The sequence below is a fragment of the Bos javanicus genome, chromosome 1, assembly GCF_032452875.1.
Source record: "Bos javanicus breed banteng chromosome 1, ARS-OSU_banteng_1.0, whole genome shotgun sequence".
In the NCBI taxonomy this organism is placed as follows: domain Eukaryota; kingdom Metazoa; phylum Chordata; class Mammalia; order Artiodactyla; family Bovidae; genus Bos; species Bos javanicus.
The window spans coordinates 73,237,174-73,255,788 of record NC_083868.1 but is presented as its reverse complement, the minus strand read 5'-3'; the positions used below and the strand labels follow the sequence as shown (position 1 = coordinate 73,255,788).

Below are 18,615 nucleotides of genomic sequence, written 5' to 3'. Positions count from 1 at the left end.
AAGGAGATCAGCCCTGGGATTTCTTTGGAAGGAGTGATGCTAAAGCTGAAAGTCCAGTACTTTGGCCACCTCATGCGAAGAGTTGACTCATTGGAAAAGACTCTGATGCTGGGAGGGATTGGGGGCAGCAGGAGAAGGGGACGACAGAGGATGAGATGGCTGGATGGCATCACTGACTCGATGGACATGAGTCTGAGTGAACTCCGGGAGTTGGTGATGGACAGGGAGGCCTGGTGTGCTGTGATTCATGGGGTCGCAGAGTCGGACATGACTCAGCGACTGAACTGAATCCTGCTATGTTGTGAAAGTAATACTTTATTTTTAACAAATGTTTCTCCCAGTGTTTGTTTATAAGTTGATTGGCATGCATTCAATATCTTCCTTATTAAGCCTTGGGTTTGTTATTCTATTTTACTTGATTTAAGACTGTATTTTGAAATGCAGCTCTTCTCAAAAAAAGTGCCTGCCCGTTCTGCAATAGCCGTTCTGAACAGTATGCTTGCTGCACACACCTGTTGGAGGCTAGCTCCAGGTGTGCCCCAGGCAGACGGTGCTCCACCCCGTCAGGCGTGCCCTCTGGGTAAGCACAAGCTGTGCTAGGCTGCTGCCACCACCAAGGTTCTAGTTGCACTGTCGCTGTGTCTCTCATGCCAGTGCTGAGGACAGTGAACTTTTAAAAACAACCTTCCCTTTCTTCTCTAATCTGGTAGAAACACAAAGCCTGAGGCAGGAACCAATCAAGGGGAAGAGAGAGCATCTAAATCAAATAAACACTGAACTTGACTTTCTCTGACACTTCTTCCCCAGGGATGCATGCGACAAGCTATCTTCAAAGCCTGGCTGAGGTGCAACATTTAAGGAGGAATGAAGAAACATAAGGGGGGGGACACCTCACACCTGTCAGAATGGACAGCTGTTCTCAGAAAGACAACAAATCACAAGTGTTGGCGAGAATGGGGAGAAATGGGAAGACTTACACATTGTTGGTAAGATCATAAGTTGGTGCAGCCACTATGGAGTAGTGGAGTATGGAGGCGCCTCAAAAAATTAGAACCATGTATGGCAAAACCAATACAATATTGTAAAGTAAAATAAATAAATAAAATTGAGATTTAAAAAAATTAGAACTACCATATGATCCAACAATTCCACTTTTGGATATTTTTCCAAAGAAAACAAAAATACTAATTCAGAAAGGTATATGTACCTGTATATTCTTTGCAGCATTATTTACAGTTGGCAAGATATGGAAGGGCCTAAGTACTCACTGGTATATGGATGGATAAAGAAGATGTGATGTGTGTGTGTATATATATATATATATATATATATGTATATATATGCAATGAAATATTAGCCATAAAAAGAATGAAACTTTGCCATTATGACATGGATGCATGTAGAGGGTATTATGCCCAGTGAAATAACTCACAGAAAAACAAACACTGTATGATTTCACTTATGTGTGGAATTAAAAAGAACAAAACACAAAACAAAACATAAGCAGACTCATAGACACAGAGAACAAACGTGTAGTTCCAGAGGGAAGGAGTGAAATAGGTGATGGGGATTAAGAGGTACAAACTTCCAGTTACAAAATAAATGAGCCACAGGGATGAAAGGTAATGTACAACATAGGGAATATGCTAGGAATAGTCAATAATATTGTCATAACTTAGTAAGGTGACAGATGATAACTATACTTGTAGTGATCATTTTATAATATATAGAAATATAAAACTGCTATACTGTATATCTGAAACTAATATAGTGTTATGTCAATTATAATTCAATTTAAAATAGAAAAAGGGGAGAAATCCCGTTCTATTATTGCCTTCCTCTTGTCATCTAACCTTGAACCTCAAAAAGGCTGAACCATTCTGACAGCATCATTTCCCCTTTAGGGTACTCTCAGGTGAAATTGGAAAATATCTGATTTTGAGCTCTCAAGTGTAAAAGCTTCATTTTGCTAATGAGAAAGCCCAGAGGAAGAAGGAGGCTTCTGCCAAACTGGTGGCAGAGCTAGCGATAGAACACAGAGTTCCCTTGACATGCTACCCATGCCTTCCCTAAATGGCCTTGCCCCCAACAAACTAGCTCCTCTCCTAGTGTTCCTGTTGCTGTCAGACACCCCTTTCCTCCCAGTTAATGAGACCAGGAATCTGACAGTCATTATTAACTATTCTTCTTTATCTCATTTTCCAGTTAATGAATCTGATTGAATCTTACTTTAAAATGTCTTACCCTTTTATTCCAGTTGCCATCACCCTAGGCAGTTCTGCTTCAGTCCTTGCCTCCTGCTGGGCCTCTGCTCTGACCTCTCTCCAGTTCACCTAGCAGATAGCTAACATATCGATAATAGCTAAGAGTTGTCATGCACATACATGCCAACGCTGTTTTGAAGTGCTCTACATTTATTATCTCATTCGAATTAATGAAAGTGTTAGTCACTCCGTCGTGTCCGACTCTTTGTGACCCCATAGACTGTAAGCCCATCATGCTCCTCTGTCCGTGGAATTCTCTACACAAGAATACCGGAGTGGGTAGCCATTCCCCTCTCCAGGGGATCTTCCCAACCCAGGGACCGAACCAAGGTCTCCCTGCATCGAAGACAGATTCTTTACCATCTGAGCCACCAGGGAATATTCCTCATAAAACCCTAAAAACTAGATGCTTTTATTACCCCCATTTTATAGATGAGGAAACTGAGCCATAGAACAGTTAAATAATACATCTAAGATAGCCCAGCTGTCAAGTGGCAGAACGGAGATTTAAAAAACAACAACAACAACAGATAGTTTGGTGCCAAAGTTCAAACTCCTAACTACTGCACTGTATTGCTTTTTTTTCCTGCAGCAGCCATATCACCATATCACTTCTCTATCCAAGAACCTTCAGCAACTCTCCTTTGCCACTGTGGGAGTCCAGGGGCACAGTTTGGCGTTCAAATCACTGCATGGTTTGGTCTGATGGTGAAGGACAGGGAAGTCTGGCTTGCTGTAGTCCACGGGGTTGCAAAGAGTCGGGCACAACTGAGCGACTGAACAACAAAGACTTCAGGTAAGTTAATTAACTTCTCTGTGTCTCAATTTCCTGATGATTGTAACAGTAACCACCTCATGGGGCTGTTGTGAGGATTAAAGGAGGCCACCCACGTAAAGCACACAGCTTAGTGCCCAGCACAAAGCAACCCTTGATCAAAGTTAGCTGTCTTGAGTTACCTTTCCACACAACTTCCTTATAGAGCCCTTCTGACCACCAGGATGTTGCTGCATATAAATAGTGCTTGCTGCTGAACCGCATGCTGGTGCAGTTTTTCCTTTCTAAAAATATTCCCCACTGCCAATCTCATTCCCATATGCCAACATAGCCAAATTCTCCCACCCTCCAGTCTCCCTTACTAAGTGGCCTCTCCCCCTACACTAATCTGAATTCCTGGAACATTTATTCATCATTTGTTTAATTATTTCGCAAGCACTTATCAAGTGCTTACTTTAATAATAAAAGTAATTGTATTTGACACTATAATTTAAAGGGCTTCAAGTGACAGCCATGCCTCTGTAAATCTTTATGAAAACGGTGGACGGCGGTTCCCAATTTAGAGCTGCTCTGGCTCCCCCAGGGGCCACAGGGAGCAGGGTGATGATAAAACCAAGTCCCACTAAAATTGAGTTCCCCTACTGAGTTGATGATTAACCTCTATCCAAAACTGTATTTCCTTTCTTGTCCTGCTTCTGTTCCACTCAAGACTGATGAGTATTTAAAAAAAGGAGGGTCCTCCAGGACACAAAAGTTCCTCCATGGCCCCTGCTTCTTGTTTGGCCTTCCCTGGGTTTCCAAAGCACAGACTCAAGCAGTTAATAATTAAAATGATAGAGTCCTAGGACTCCTGATGCTGCTGCTGCTGCTGTTAAGTCGTTTCAGTCGTGTCTGACTCTGTGTGACCCCATAGACGGCAGCCCACCAGGCTCCCCCATCCCTGGGATTCTTCAGGCAAGAACACTGGAGTGGGGTGCCATTGCCTTCTCTACCCAGGACTTCTAGTTCCTCCCAAAGATAGATTACAATTGGATGCATAATTTTGTGTTGTTCTACATAAACTAAGATCCCCCACCTAGAGTCACCATCACTAGTATGGTGATTCCATACTGATCACAAGCACCAAGACCCCAGACTGATTGGAACTGGAAGGTTAATGATTAAGATCCTGAAATACTACCGTATTACCTCATCACCAACCAATCAGAAGAATGTCTATAAGCTGATCATGAACTCCGTGACCCTCAGCCTTAAAGGTTACCTTAAAGACTCTTCTCTGAAGTCATCAGGGAGTTTGTGGCTTTTGAGCATGAGCTGCCCATTCTTCTTGCTTGTCCCTTTGCAAAAAAAGCTGTACTTTCCTTGGTGAAGGAGACTGGCTTTGCTGCATATCAGGTGAGCAGACCCGAGTTCCCTTTGGTAACATTGATGCAGACGGAGCTCCCATCTTTAGAAAGCTTATAGCCTTTGTAGGCAAAGCAAGTCCTCTTCACATGTGGTGAAATCCAGGGCATGCAGTGGCAAAGTCTGACAGAACAGTTGAGAGGTAGTGCTGTGAATTTTCAGGCACAAGCATGGCTTCTGGCTGGGTAGACATATACTTCTCCAGACTGTGCCTGTAGCAGAGGCTGGCACACCCTGCTGGGGTGAGTCCCTCTGGACCCCAGGGTCTGACAGCTGGTATGGCAATAGTTAGTTAGATAAATTCATTCTGCAGGATGCAAAGATAGGCTTCCTGGGAACTGCCTCTACAGGAAAGTTTAGTCTTTTGTTCTTTTCCTCAGGTATCCATTTATTCATACAAGTATCAAATATCCGCTATGTGTGCATGTACTTAAGTGCACCACACAACGTCATAAGGCCCCTTAACATGGGCCTAAAGCAACCAAGTGGGGTAGAGGAAAAAGACAGTCCTGTCTCAGCCACTTTCTAACTCTATGACCATGAGAAGTCCTAACTCAGAACCCAGGTTCCTCAGAAAAAATGGGGCTAACACTTTCTTCCATTTTGTTGTCATCAGAATTCGAGAGAACAGCTAGATACTGCCTGGCAGTGTTCCTGACACACTTTAGCTACTTCAGTCGTTACTGAAGAGGAGGTTGCATGTACTTGGCCATTTCTCTTTTTGGAACAGCAGGTACAGAGTCCAAGTGACAAGTCCAGGGTAGAAGTATCCTGGAATTCTCTCTTTCTATGGCTAAAAGGAGAAGAAAAAAAAAAAAAGAACAAACAAACTTGGCCCGAACATTCTTCCCATTCTGCAGGGCTCCTTTCAAATTCACCTCCAGGCAAAATTAATACTGCCTCCTTCCTCCGCTGCTTTTCCACAAGTCTATTTCAGTACATCATTGATTTCTTTTATTAGTGTGATTTTTTTTTTATACACCTGTTCTTCTCCCCAGGGCTATAAACCTCCCCAGAAGACAAGAGTCTTCACAATCTTTCTTTTTCCCACCACCTGTGACCCAGCATAGCCTCTGCCACATTACAAATCCTTGAAAACAAGTCCAGTAAGGGCCAACTGTATGGGAGTGGGGAAGGGGAAATTAGGAGGCCTCTCTTCCACTTTAAGCTCTGTACCATATGGTATATACAAGTGGAAACTGAATCCCTTAAATTTATTAGCATTTTATGGGGGTGTACATGCAAAGCTTTTTGTTATTATGACTCTTACCATTTAAACCTTTCAAAAATCTAATAAAATTTATCATTGAAATATATTTCATATCTTTTCTTCCTTTTACTTAATACTATAGAGGTAATAGAATTTTGTTTCAATTCTCTGTGGCCTTCAGACAGCACTTGTCTCTTGGACACACAGAGACAGGGATTCTTAACCTGGAGGCTACAAGTTTCAGCTGTCTCAGGTTGCAGGCAAAATTGTATGTGTGTGTGTGGGTGTGTGTGTGTTAAGTGTGAACATGGTGTGTTTTGGGATGGGGTGATGCTTCATGGTTTTTAAGCGGGTTCTCATGAAGTTGCGTGATTTTACAAAGGAAGGCCAAATAATGAAAAAACACTAAGTGTTCACTGGAAACTCGTTAAAAAGATGGCACACTTTTAGTACAGATTGTGATGGGTGATGAAAACTAGATACTGTGTGATAATGTGGAATGGAAGAGACTGTGGGGCAAGCAAAATAAACCACTACCAACCACACACCGAAGGCTGGTCTTCACCCAGAGAAGGCGATGTTGTGTATATAGTGGAATTGGAAGGGAGTCCTCCATTACGAGCTTCTTCCAGAAAACCAAACAATAAATTTCAACAAGTAATGCTCCCAATTAGACCAACTGAAAGCAGCTACTTGATGAAAAGCATCCAGAATTAGACAACAGAAAACACATAATCTTTCATCAGGATAATGCAAGACTGCATGCTTCTTTGATGATCAAGCAAAAATTATTACAAGCTGGTTGGAAAATTCTGATTCATCCACTATATTCATCAGTCATTGCTTTTTCCGATATCCGTTTATCTTGGTCTTTATAGAATTCTCTTAACGAAAAGATTTTAATTCGTTGAAAGACTGTAAAAACACCTGAAACAGTCTTGTGCTCCAAAAGATAAACAATTTTGGGAAGACGGAATTGTGAAGTTGCCTGAAAAAAACAGCAGAAGGTAGTGGAACAAAACAGTAAATACATTGTTCAATAAAGTTCTTGGTGAAAATGAAAAGTATATCTTTTATTTTTACTTAAAAAAATCAAAGGAGGACTTCCCTGGCGGTCCAGTGGTTAAGAATCCGCCTGCCAATGCAGGGGACGTGGGTTTGATCCCTGGTCCAGAAAGATTCCACATGCCACGGAGCAACTAGGCCTATGCGCCACAACTATTGAGCCTGTGCTCTAGAGCCCAAAAGCTGCAACTGCTGAGCCCCCGTGTCTCAGCTACTGAAGCTGGCACACTCTAGAGCCCATGCTCTGCAACAAGAGAAACCACCACGGTGAGAAGCCCATGCACTGCAATAAAGAGTACCCCCACTCAGCAATGAAGACACAGAGCAGCCAAAATAAATAATTAACTAATTCTTTTTAAACCGAAGGAAATTTTTGACCAACCCAATACCTTCGTATTTGGTCTTCATCTCCAGTTCCTTGGTACAAGAACTTCTAAAACCCTTGAAACTTCCTGAGTGATAGAAGTGAAAAGAAGTGTTTTTGGTATTTTATTCATAATAAGCCCCTTTCCACCTTACCTGAGTTTATGCTAATGAGGCTCTAGTGGATCCGTAAGTAACTTCTTTGTGGGATTGGTTGCCATGGGAACCAACCCTGAGATTTGAGGGTTGGAACTTTCAGACCTCCAAACTCTGGGCCAGAAGTACTAGAGATTGAGTTAATCACCGATGGCCAGTGATTTACTCAATCACACACATGTAGTGAAACCTCCATAAAAACCTGGGGTGGGAAGAGCTTCCATGTTGGCACATGCATCTCTGTTCTGGGAAGGTGGCTCACCCCATCTCCACAGGGACAGAAGCTCCTGGGCTTAGGACCCTTCTGGATCACACCCTGTATACCTCTTCACCTGGCTCTTCGTTTGCACCCTCTATAATAAACCACTGGCAGAAAGTAAAGTGTTTTCCTGAATTCTGTGAGTCATTCTAGCAAATGATCAAACCTGAAGCTGGTGGGGGGAGTTTGGGAACCTCTGAGTCTGTAACCAAATTGGATAGAAGTGTGGGTACCCAAGGGACCCAGTACCTTCAACTGGCATCTGAAAATATTAGGTTCCTTATAAGTGAGACAGTCTTGTGGGACTGAACCCTTAATCCTGTATAGCCTGGGCTAACTCCGGGTAGTTGGTGTCAGAACAGAGCTGAATTATAGAAACCCAGTTGGTGTCTGGAGAGTTGGAGAACTGGTTATTGGTGTGGGAAAACCTGCAGAAGTGCTGTGAGTAAAAACACCCAAGAGAAGCAAACATCCTTTTAACTAATTGTAATGTATTTTGTTTTTGTCTCAAGAATCTTTCAATAATGAACATCCTGTAGAAAAAGGAAACTCAGCAGACAGGAGTGTGGACATGAAATATAGTGGTAGATGCCAATAAAGAAACTTGAGTACATGTTCCTAAAAGACATCATACTATGCCTTTGACTTGGCTTCCAGAACTTTAAATACATTCATCTTCAAGGCTTTGAAGGCAGATTACCATGAAAAGAGAATGTACGTCATGGTAAGAAAGAAAATTACTTTCCTGCAAAAAGATGTAAATAATGCAGTGCATTATTCCCTCTGGTCTTTCGGTTCTTCTTTATTTTGGCCAACCTTGTACAGAACTTTGGCGTAAGCACTGACCTCTGAAGTTGGCTCCCTGACTTGGTTATCTCTCTTGTTCCATATTAATTGTCAAACAAAATCCCTTATTCAAGTTGTTTGACATTGAAAAGGGCAGAATGGCCCTTCTTTGCCCACAAAAATTTAAATTCAAATTCCTTAGCCTTGCATGTCAGACCCGTCCTAATTTGATCTTATGCATCTTTTCTAAGGTTCTCTCAAGTTCCTTGCACACATCCATGCTTTGGCTAGGTGGGCTTACTCAGTCTCTTCCAAATATATCAGATAGATCTCATTTGTTTATTCTTGGGATGTCTGATATATAAGGCTGTCTCCCCATCTCTTTCCAAATGGCACCCACTCTTCAAGGCTCCATTCCTTCCCCTCCCTTCACTATCCCACTTTCCCAGCCAATTTTCTTTCCCTCCCACAACCCAACATTTCACATTCATTCCTTTTTATATGTGGCCCTTTATCATTGATTGGCTCCCTTATATTTGCTCATATCTTACTGTCTTAGCTAACCTGTGAGCTTCTTAAAGGCAGTCCACATCACTTTTTAAAATGTTAACAGATGTGTCTGTTTTTTTTTTAGGTACACTGGGTCTTCATTGCTGTTGTCTTGTTGCAGAGCATGGACTCTAGGTTCATGAGTGTCAGTAGTTGCGACTCTGGAACTCTAGAGCACAGGCTTAATGGTTGCGGCCCACAGGCCCAGTTGCTCCATGGCGTGTGGAATCTTCCCAGGTCAGGGACTGAACTCATGTCCCCTGCACTAGCAGGCAAGTTCATCTGGACCACCAGAGAAATCCAGCCCACATCACTGCATCTCCCCTGGCCTCCAAGACAGGGCCTGTCTAGAGTAGATAGTGAAACACTTCTTTTTCATTGAGTGATTCTGTAATCAAAGTTGAGTTCCCTAATGTGGCCTACAGGCTCTACATGAGTTGGCACCTGTCACCTTCTTTGGCCTCACTAATGGTTCCTCTCCCTTAGCTCTTTATACCCAGCCACTTTAAGCCAGTCAGTTCCTTAAGCACTCCGGTCATGACGTTTCATGCCACCTTCTCTGCCTGAACACGTGGTTCCTCTTTTTCGTCTGGTTGACTCTTATTCTTTGGGTCTGAAACTAGGCATTGCTTCTTAATGAGAAGTCTTCCCCCAGTCTCTGCTAGGAACCATAGGTTAAAAAGGTGAGAACAGCCAACTGCAGTGTGTGTGTGTGTGTGTGTGTGTGTGTGTAGCAAGAGAAATGAGAAGCATCTCTATCCACCCAATCATGAACTTCCTCCAGCTTCTTCTTTTCCTGTTCCCTTTGGTTGCCAGCCATGTGCTGTTACTCATGGGACCTCTGAATTGACTTTTCCTTCTTCTGCCTTGACCTTTGTACACACTTTTCATTCTGCCTGATTCCATTTAATCCACAACCTTTCGTTACCTAGTTAATTCCTACTCAACCTTCAATGCCCAGCCAAGGAGTCTATAAAATGGAAACAGTAGAAGTAGTCTCAACCTCAGAGCATTATTGGGAGAATTAAATACATATATTTGTAGTTCTTAGACTACTTCTTGGTACATAGTAAGTGTTCAATAATTTTCAGCTATTAATGTTACCATTATCATCATCGTTTCTCTTATCATTATTATCAGCATGTTTGATATTATGTACAAGTATCATGCCATTTATCCTGCTATATAGTATTGCTTTTCATGTCCAGCTCCCCACTGTCATATGAACTCCTTGTTTATTGGATGGTCATCAAATAACTAGGTCATTCTACAAATCCTAGCAAAGCATCAACAGTCAAAACTGAAAGCTACAGAAGTCCTATGGGAGTTGTGAAAAGGAAAACACCAACTGCATGCAAATGCTGTGGGAAAAGGAACATGTAAATGAGCTTAAAAAGAATCCCTTAGAACAACCACAGGACTCTTATTCATCATTGGCGAGAGTACAAGTTGAACCACCTTATTTTATTGGGCAATGTGATGCTTACTGCTAAAATTTTAATTGTATATAACATTTAACCAAGCAATATCACTTTTAGGAATTCATTTAATAAAAACACAGTATGCAAAGGTATATGATAAGGTTGACTATTACAACATTATTTGTAAAATAAAATATTGGAAATGGCCAAAATGCTTATCAAAAGGGGACAATTAAATTAATTGTGGGATTATGGGGCACCCATACAATGGAATACTATGCAACTGTTGTGAAAAGAAGGAAAAGCTATGCACCCTGAAGCTAGGAGTTCATGATACAAAGTTAAGTGAAAAAGTTGCAAATTCATCTGAATGTATTAGCCCCATTTTGGGGGTCAGGTATAATTTAATGAAGCTTATCATCAATATTAAGTGTACAATTAGTTGAGGTTTCTTTTAAATATTTGCTTATTTTCATTTATTTATTTGGCTGCAATGGGTCTTAGTTGCAATACACAGGATGTTAGATCTTCATTCGGGATTTTATTTAGTTGCAGCTGTGGAATCTAGTTTCCTGACCAGGGATCAAACCTGGCCTGCTTCATTGGGAGTGTGGAGTCTTAGCCACTGTACCCCCAGGGAAATCCCAATGAATTTTAACAAATATTGTTGTTGTTTAGTCCCTAAGTCATGTCTGACTTTTTTGCGACCCATGGACTGTAGCCCGCCAGGCTCTTCTGTCCATGGGATTTTCCATGTAAGAATACTGGAGTGGGTTGCCCTTTACTTCTCCAGGAGATCTTCTTGACCCAGGGATCAAATAGTGTGTCCTGCATTGCAGGTGGATTCTTCAGCACTGAGCCACCAGGGAAATCCTTAACAAATATGCGATGTTATTTAACTATCACTGCAATGATGATATTGATAGAACATTTCCATCACCCCAAAATTTATTTGGAAACCATATGCAGTCATTCTGTATCTTTACCTTGGCAACCATTGATCTTTTTCTTTCACTACAGTTTTTTATTTTTCTAGAATTTCATGTAAATAGAGTCACACAGTATATACTCTTTAAGTCCAGCCTCTTTGATATGATCAAGATACAAAACAGTCCCATCATCACAGGGGCCTCTTGTGTTGCCTTTTTATAGCCCCATTCACCTCTCTTTTCCCCTCTCCAGGCCCTGGCAACCACTAATCTCTTATCTGTTTCTGTAGTTTTGCCATTTAAAAGATATAATATAATGGAATCATACAATATGTAATTTAGGAGAAATCGACTTTTTCATGCCACATATTTTCCCGGAGAGTTATCTAAGTCATTGAATACATCAAGAGTTTGTTCCTTTTTGTTACTGAGTAGTTTTCCACAATGTGGATGTACACAGTTTATTTACCCATTCACAGGTGAAAAGACACATGCTTGTCTTCAATTTTTGGCTATTTGGAATAAAGTTTTTGACATTTGTGTACAGTTCTTTAGCAGGAACACGAGTTTTTTCTTTTCTCTGGGAGAAATGCCCAGGAGAGCAATTGCTGGGTTGTGTGATAGCTACATGTTTACTTTTGTAAGAAACATCCAAATTGGTTTCCAGAGTGGCTATTCCACTTTACATTCTCACCAGCAGATTGTCAGTGATCCAGTTTTTCTGCACTCTAATGAGCATTAGGTGTTGTCATTATTTTTTATTCTAGCCATTCTGCTAGGTGTGTAGTGATAGCTTATGTGCTTTAAATTTTATTTCCCTCATGGCCTCTGATGGTGAACCTCTTCTCGTGTGCTTATTTACCATCTGTATATCTTCTTCAGGATGTCAGTTTATTCCTTCTGACCATTTTCTAATTGGATTTTTTTAGCAGTTGGGTTTTGAGAGTTCTTTGTATATTCTAGAAACTAGCTCTTTGTCTAATATGTGGTTTGCAAATATTTTCTCTCAGATTTTTCTTTCATCCTCTTAACATGGTCTTTTGCAGAATAAATGCTCTTAAATTTGGAGAAGAAAAAAATTCTTTCCTTTCATGGATTACTTAAAAAATTTTATGTGGATGTATGACCAACCTAGATAGCATATTCAAAAGCAGAGACATTACTTTGCCAACAAAGTTTCGTCTAGTCAAGGCTATGGTTTTTCCTGTGGTCATGTATGGTTGTGAGAGTTGGACTGTGAAGAAGGCTGAGCGCCGAAGAATTGATGCTTTTGAACTGTGATGTTGGAGAGGACTCTTGAGAGTCCCTTGGACTGCAAGGAGATCCAACCAGTCCATTCTGAAGGAGATGAGCCCTGGGATTTCTTTGGAAGGAATGATGCTAAAGCCGAAACTCCAGTGCTTTGGCCACCTCATGCGAAGAGTTGACTCTTGAGATTGGAAAAGACTCTGATGCTGGGAGGGATTGGGGGCAGGAGGAGAAGGGGACGACAGAGGATGAGACGGCTGGATGGCATCACTGACTCGATGGACGTGAGTCTGAGTGAACTCCAGGAGTTGGTGATGGACAGGGAGGCCTGGCGTGCTGCGATTCATGGAGTTGCAAAGAGTCGGACACTACTGAGTGACTGATCTGATCTGATCTGATCTGATGATTTTATTTATCTTGTATAAAAACCGAAGAGTAGGAGTGCTGGTGTGACGAACCAGGTTTGTTTGCCCAACGTGTGGCAAGCCAAATACTGAGATGCCGAGGTGTGCAGCAGAGAAAAGGTTAATTTGGGAAGCAGTCAAGTGAGGAGATGAAAGAACAAGTCTTAAATCTGCCTTCCGAAGGTGAGGGGCTCAGGATAAAATCAAGGTATGAGTATCAGGAAGAAAGGTCATTAGAGATACAAGACAGGTGAGGAAACCTGTGAGATACACTCTGTGCAGGTATATCTGAGCTACATGCTTCTTCATGGGGCACATGTTCAAAAAATGGTAGTGGTATTGGCCTGAGCTGAGGGTGCAGTTTTTTTGGCCCTTGGACATCAAAAGCTCATCATCAGACACTTAGGGCCCAACTAAACGCTTGGTGGTCTCAAAATGTTTGAACTGGGCAAGGCTAGTGCCTGTTCCTAGAAAAAAATAAAAATCTTTTAAGCAATCATTACTATAGTGCCCCATACAGCAAAGGTGTTATCTGCAGAGGGCAGTTAAAAGGATATTGTGATATATTATCTAATTTTATTGCCCATTTTATTGCCCATTTATTGCCTATTTATTGCCCATATTGCCCAATTTATATACTTGGATATAAGTCCTTTGATAAATACATAATTTTTTGCCAATACAGTTGCCCTGTGAACAACACAGGTTTGAACTGTGTGGATACACTTGTACCTGAATTTTTTCCAATATATACATTGAAAAAAAATTTTGGAGATTTGTGACAATTTGGAAAAACTCTCAGACAAACCACATAACCTAGAAGTATAAAATATAATTTTTTAAGTGAAGTGTGTCATGAATGCATAAAAATCTATGTGGGTACTAGATACTCATCTATTTTATCATTTACCATAAAATACACAAAAATCTATTTAAAAAGTTAAAATGTATCAAAACTTATATGCAAAAACACTTACAGACTGTACATGACACCATTCATGGTGGAGAGAAATGTAAACAAGTGTAAGGAGGCAGTTTTAAACCATAAGTGCATAAAATTCATTGTAGCACACACTGTGCTACTGTAGCAATTTTGTAGCCAACCACTGTTGCTATTGTCATAAGCTCAAGTGTTGTGAGAATCCACTTTAAACGCCATGTGGCACTAATCATCTCCACGTATGCAGTTCATCTGTCTAATAAATTTTAAATGACAGTAAAAAAATTTCTCCCCCAATTTGCTGCATGACCAGGGAGCTCAATGCAGCGTTCTATGACAGCCTAGAGGGGTGGGAGTGGGTGAGAGATGGAAGTAAGGTTCAAGAGGGAGGGGACATAGGTATACCTGGTGCTGATTCATGTTGATGTATGGCAGAAACCAGCACAATATTACAAAGTAATTAGCTCCAATGAAAAATTTTTTCAAAAACAAAAAAATTCTCCCTAGCAGTTTTCATGTATTTTTCATCATGTTTAGTGCAATACACTGAACGTTGAATAACATCATGGGACCCAAGTGAAGTGCCACTAGAGATGTCGGAAGTGCTCCGAAGAATCAGAAAAAAGTCATGACATTACAAAAAAAAGCTAAATTGCTTAATATGCACCAAAAATTGAGGTCTGCAACTGAGGTTGCTGCCATTTTAAGATAAATTAACCTAGCGTAAGGACCATTGTGAAAAAAGAAAAGAAAATCCACAAAGCCGTCAGTGCAGCTACACCAGCAGGGTGAAAACATTGCACTTTTGGTGAAATACTTTTTTTATCATGTGTTGAAAATGCAGCTTTTGTGTGGGTGCAATATTGCCACAGGTAAGGCATACCTATAGACTCCAGTATGTTTCAAAAAAAAACAAAGTTGTTACATGACACCTTAAAGCAAAAGGAAGGTGAGGGATCTAAAGAATTCAAGGCCAGCGAAGGATGGTTTGATCATTTTAGAAAAAGATTTAGCTTTAAAAATGTGAAGACAACAGGAGAAGCAGCTTCTGCTGGCCAGGAGATCCTAGATGCCATTAGAAAATCATTGAGGAGAAAGAATATCTGAACAGATTTTAATGCAGACAAATTGCTCTATTCTGGGGGAAAAATTGCTGCACAAGGCATTTATTAGTAATGAAGAGAAGTGAGCACCAGGATTTAGGTCAGGAAGGGACAGGAGGCTTATTCTACTATTTTGTGCAAATGCAGTCAGGTTTATAATCAGGATTTCCCTTGTCTACAAAGCTACTAACCCTCGAGCCTTGAAGGGAAAAGATAACACTAGCTGACAGTCTTCTGGTTGCTCAACAAGGAGACTCGGACAATAAGAACAATTTTTTTGCATTAGTTCCATCAATGCTTTGTCCTTGAAGTCAATAAGTACCTTGCCAGTAAGAAATGCCTTTTACAGTTCATTTGATATTGGACACTGTTCCTGCCTGCCTCCCACCCAAATCTCATAAGTTCAACACTTGAAGCCACCAAAATAGTCTACTTGTTCCCAAACACATCTCTAATTCAGCCTCTAGATTAGAGGGTTATAAGGATATTTAAGGCTCTTTATTCATGGTACTGTCTGGAAATGACTATCAATGCTACAGAAGAAAACTTCAACAGAAAGAACAACATGAAAGTCTGAAAAGATTACATCATGGAAGATGCCATCATTGTTATAGAAAAAGCTGTGAAAGTCATCAAGCCTGAAACAATAAATTCCTGCTGGAGAAACTGTCCAGATGTTATGCATGACTTCATAGGATTCATGACAGAGCCAGTCAAGGAAATCATGAAAGAGACTGTGGATATGAAAAAAAGGTGATGGGGTGAAGAGTTTCAAGATATGCATCTTGTAGAAATTCAGGAGCTAATAGACGTCACACTAGAGGAATTAACAGAAGAGGACTTGATGGAGATGAGCATTTCTGAACCAGAGCCAGACATAAGGAAGAAGATGTAGAAAAAGCAGTGCCAGAAAACAGTGATATTAGACAATCTGGCAGAAATATTCTGCTTATTCAAGATATTCAAGATGGCTTTTGACTTCTAAGACATAGGCCCTTCTATCTTTCAGGCACTGAAACTAAAGCAAACTGGAGGAGTTGGTATTACATAGAAACATTAGAGAAATGAAAAGGCAAAAAAAAAAAAAAAAAGTCAGAAATTAACAACGTATGTCTGAGTGTGATTGCCTCTCCCGACTCCTCCAGTTCTTCTGCCTCTGCCATCCCTAAGGCAGCAAGCCAAACCACTTCTCTTCCTCCTCCTCAGCCTACTCAATGTGAAGACAATGATGGAGACCTCTATGATGATCTGCTTCTACCTAATGAATAGTAAATAAATGTTTATACATGTTTGTGAGTGTCTTCATATGAAAACCTAATAACTGAATGACAAAAACTGTAGGAGACATTTCTGTGTCATCATCATAGCCTAAGCGTTCATTGTGTAAGACATCATGTGCAAAACTTGTAATGAAATGGATTAGTCTATCCTTACATCGGCATAAGGTGAGTGATATTTAATATGAAATTAATATTGTGTTCAGCTGAAGCTTCAATACTTTGGCCACCTGATACGAAGAACTGTCTCACTGGAAAAGACCCTGATACTGAGAAAGACTGAAGGCAGGAGGAGAAGGGGACGACAGAGGATGAGATGGTTGGATGGCATCACTGACTCAATAGACATGAGTTTGAGCAAACTCCAGGAGTTCGTGATGGACAGGGAAGCCTGGCGTGCTGCAGTCCATGGAGTCACAAAGAGTCGGACACAACTGAGTGACTAAACTGAACTGAACTAATAATGTGTTACTTTTCTTACTATATTATAGATTCGCTTTCAAAGAATTACATTACTGTACAGTATGCCTCTCTCTCTCTCTAGTGCTTAGAGAAACTGTTTCAGCCTATTATCACAGGGAAATGGGTTTTCACAAATTGTAACAATGTTCCAATACTGTATTATGAATATGACTATAATGCTGTATGTCATAAAAATTTTACAACAATTCATTCACTGGTATGTAGGCTGCTGCTGCTGCTAAGTTGCTTCAGTTGTGTCCTACTCTGTGCGACCCCATAGACGGCAGCCCCCCAGGCTCCCCCATCCCTGAGATTCCCCAGGCAAGAATACGAATACAATGAAGCGATCATGTAGATTATACTAGGCTACCACGATATTGCTGCTTCTTCATTCCCTAATGGCTCAGTGATAAAGAATCCTCCTGCAATGCAGGAGACCCAGATTCAATCCCTGGGTTGAGAAGACATCCTGGAGAAGGAAATGGCAACCCACTCCCATATTCTTGCCTGGGAAATCCCGTGGACAAAGGAGCCTGACAGCCTATAGTCCATGGGGTCACACAGAGTCGGACACAAGTTCAACATTAGCAGTGCTTATTTGACTTATATGCAGAGTACATCATGAGAAATGCTGGGCCGGATGAAGCACAAGCTGGAATCAAGATTGCCGGGAGAAATATCAGTAACCTCAGACATGCAGATGACACCACCCTTATGGCAGAAAGTGAAGAAGAACTAAAGAGCCTCTTGATGAAAGTGAAAGTGGAGAGTGAAAAAGTTGGCTTAAAACTCAACATTCAGAAAATTAAGATCATGGCATCCGGTCCCATCACTTCATGGCAAATAAATGGGGAAACAGTGGCTGACTTTATTTTGGCGGGCTTCAAAATCACTGCAGATGATGATTGCAGCCATGAAATTAAAAGACGCTTACTCCTTGGATGGAAAGTTATGACCAACCTAGACAGCATATTAAAAAGCAGAGACATTACTTTGTCAACAAAGGTCCGTCTAGTCAAGGCTATGGTTTTTCCAGTAGTCATGTATGGATGTGAGAGTTGGACTATAAAGAAAGCTGAGTGTTGAAGAATTGATGCTTTTGAACTGTGGTGTTGGAGAAGACTCTTGAGAGTCCCTTGGATTGCAAGAAGATCCAACCAGTCCATCCTAAAGGAGATCAGTCCAGGGTATTCATTGGAAGGACTGATGTTGAAGCTGAAACTCCAATATTTTGGCCACCTGATGTGAAGAGCTGACTCATTTGAAAAGACCCTGATGTTGGGAAAGATTGAAGGCAGGAGGAGAAGGGGACGACAGAGGATGAGATGGTTAGATGGCATCACTGACTCAATGGACATGGGTTTGGGTAAACTCTGGGAGTTGGTGATGGACAGGGAGGCCTGGCGTGCTGCGTTTCATGGAGTCACAAAGAGTCAGACACGACTGAGCAACTGAACTGAGCTGAAATAAATGTGAATTTCTTTTTCACATCATCTTTTCATTTTTTACGTCTAGCATTTGTAATACATGTAACATCTACAGCATTTTTACATTTAATGTTAGTAAGATATGTACCATCTATAGCTACAGTATTGATGTAGATGATGCAGCTTGTAAATAGATAATACAAACTTATGGTATAAATAAACACAGTATAATATTGTAAATGTATTTTCTCTTTCTTTGATTTTCTTAACATTTTATTTTCTCTAACTTACTTTAATATAAGAATACAGTATACAATAAGTATAAAATGCAAAATAAATGTTTATCAACTATTTATATTATCAGTAAGGATTCCAATCAACAGCAGGCTATTAGTAATTAAGTTCAGATACACATATAAAGTTTTCCATGGATTTTCAACTGCACAAATATTAGTGCCTCTACCCTCCACATTGTTCAAAGGTCAGCTGTATTTTATCCCAACCTGTGATTTGCCATTTCATTTTCTTAACAGTCTCTTAAAGAGCAAAAGTTTTAATTTTGTTTAAGTCCAA

At 40.7% G+C, this 18,615-nt stretch overlaps 1 long non-coding RNA gene across 1 annotated transcript in view; it reads left to right on the top strand.

Moving 5' to 3' along the window:
* The window catches only part of LOC133244827 (uncharacterized), a 34,922-nt gene extending 16,636 nt beyond the window's left edge, over positions 1 to 18,286 (top strand). The window contains exons 2-5 of the long non-coding RNA XR_009735527.1: positions 808 to 986; positions 2,857 to 3,060; positions 8,009 to 8,220; positions 8,917 to 18,286. This is a non-coding gene — a long non-coding RNA (uncharacterized LOC133244827). The remainder of the gene's footprint in view (positions 1 to 807; positions 987 to 2,856; positions 3,061 to 8,008; positions 8,221 to 8,916) is intronic.
* The last annotated feature ends 329 nt before the right edge of the window (positions 18,287 to 18,615 follow it).